Genomic DNA, 2,285 nt, shown 5'->3' with positions numbered 1-2,285 from the left:
GGGGAGATGAAGCAGGTCTAGAAATCTGGAAGCTATCTCTACTATCCCACTGTGTTTACTCTCTGCCACTAGACGCCTGAATCCCAAAAGATTTTCTAACATCTTATTGGTGGCATCCTGCATGAATAAATGAATGGTGAACTATAATTATCATCACCAATAACCATAGCTGACTGCCAGATACTAAGCTGAAGAGTTGCCTCACTCCTTTGGCATTTATAACCTCTGATGTTTGCAAACAGTTGTCACATTGTCACTTCATCTCTACCTGATCAAGGTGCACGTGGTGGTGTTCTCTTCCTCTTCCAATCCATTTCTACAGCTGGGTACATGACCCTTGTGCTTTCTCTTCCTCTGGCCCATTTGTTCATTCCTGGAAAAACTGGCATCACATTATCCTAGCTGCAGACCCACAGTTTATTTACAATTAATATTTATTGAGTACTAACTAGGTGCCTGGGCTAGTATTAGGTACTGAAAAGGACTCTAGTGGCTATTGATTTATGCGGGAACTCCTTGGGGCCCGGGCAGCCCTGAGCTCTCCCACTGACTCTTATCCTCCTGCTGTAACTTGTTTTCAGTTAATACTGTTACTCTTAATTGACATATAACAATTGTATGTACTTATGTGGTACAGAAATATTTTACTTTTCTCTCTTGAGGGTGAACCACACAGCTCCAACACTAGCATGAGGAACTAAGAGAAGATATCCCTTCTCTTATCCCAGGTACTCTTCCCTCTGAAATATTTTTAGTAAAGTTAGGCTATCATACTTGTCATTAGACATTTTGTTAGGTTTCCCTTCTGTGACATTGAAGTATTTTTGAGAAATGCTATTTATATCTGAAAATTCCAAAAAACAAAGTAACTACTTAGTTCCTATCGCCCCTTGTGGATTGAGAGGTTTTATGGAGAAATAAATTTTCTGCATTCCTCTAATTCAGTATCCCCATTGTGGGTAGTAGACTGAGAAGGGACAAATTAAAAAAAAACAGTGTTTATTATTCACTTTGAAATAAGTATACAACACACAAACATACATGGAGAGGGAGTGAGATAGTAAGAGAGCAAGAATGAGAGAAGAGAGATAACGAAAAGGAGAGAAAGATAAGAGAGAGAAACAGAGAGAGGGAGAAAGAGAGAGAGACAGAGAGAAGTAACCTTTATCCATTTCTTCCCCATTATTTCCAGGGAAATAAGTGAAGGATACTTTATGACTGAAACATCCCTTTTAATACTAATTACATTTTTTTCTTTTTTTGGGGGGAGAGGGGTTTGGCCGTGGGGCCTGAACTCTGTGCCTAGGTTGCTGTCTCTGAGCTCTTCGGCTCAAAGAGAGGGCTCTACCACTTGAGCCACAGCACCACTTCCCAATTACATCTTTAACACTTGTAAATTGTGGTGTTGGCCTAGAAGTCTATAGGGTTTGTTCATGTATTTCATAAAAACACATTTCCCATTTGTCTAAACACATCCACTTGTATGAAAATATCACAAAACTTTTCAAGAACTATTGGTAAGAAAGTAACTTCAGTGAGTTCCCTTTCCATTCTATATGCCTGATAGTTAACTATTCCTTCTAGAAACCAAAACTTCAGTCAAAAATTAGAGAATAGGGCTGAGAAGGTGGCTCAGTGGTAGAGTGCTTGCCTTGCATGCAGGAGGCCCTGGGTTTGATTCCTCAGAACCACATAAAGCAGAAAAAGCCAGAAGTGGTGCTGTGGCTCAAGTGGTAGAGCACTAGCCTTGAGCTGAAGAGCTGAGGGACATCACCTGACCAAAAAAAAAAGGAAAAAAAAATTAGAGAATACTTAACTTGGGTCAGGCTGATCTGACTTCTGTAGAAAACAATGACCTAGTTCAGTTTCCAAGTGTGAGATGCCCACTATCTGCTCTTTGTTCGTGATGTGTCCTATCAAGTAAGAAATATGAGAAAAGATATATTTTTTGAGATCAGTCAGAACCTCAGGCCTTGTGAGAGGGACCCAGTTGGGCTATGCACAAGAATTCAGTAAAAGGTCCGAACTATCCTGTTTAATAGCACCTCCCCATGCCCTCTCTCTAGACATAGGCTCATATTTATGATTTGTCATCCTGGATTCCTTACAACTAGTTTTGGGGCCAACGTAGCTGGGAATATTCAGAAAGAACAGGAATTTTGCTTAATGAAGTATATACATTTATTCTTGGAATCTATGCTCAAGCCAGGTATGATGGCTCATGTCTGTAACCCTAGCTACAGGCTTGTGTGGGTTTTATTGGTGGGAGGAGGAAGGGCTAGGAG

Source organism: Dipodomys ordii, unplaced genomic scaffold (genome assembly GCF_000151885.1).
Source record: "Dipodomys ordii isolate 6190 unplaced genomic scaffold, Dord_2.0 Scaffold17, whole genome shotgun sequence".
Lineage (NCBI taxonomy): Eukaryota > Metazoa > Chordata > Mammalia > Rodentia > Heteromyidae > Dipodomys > Dipodomys ordii.
The sequence above is the reverse complement of the archived record's forward strand: the minus strand, read 5'-3'. Positions refer to the sequence as shown.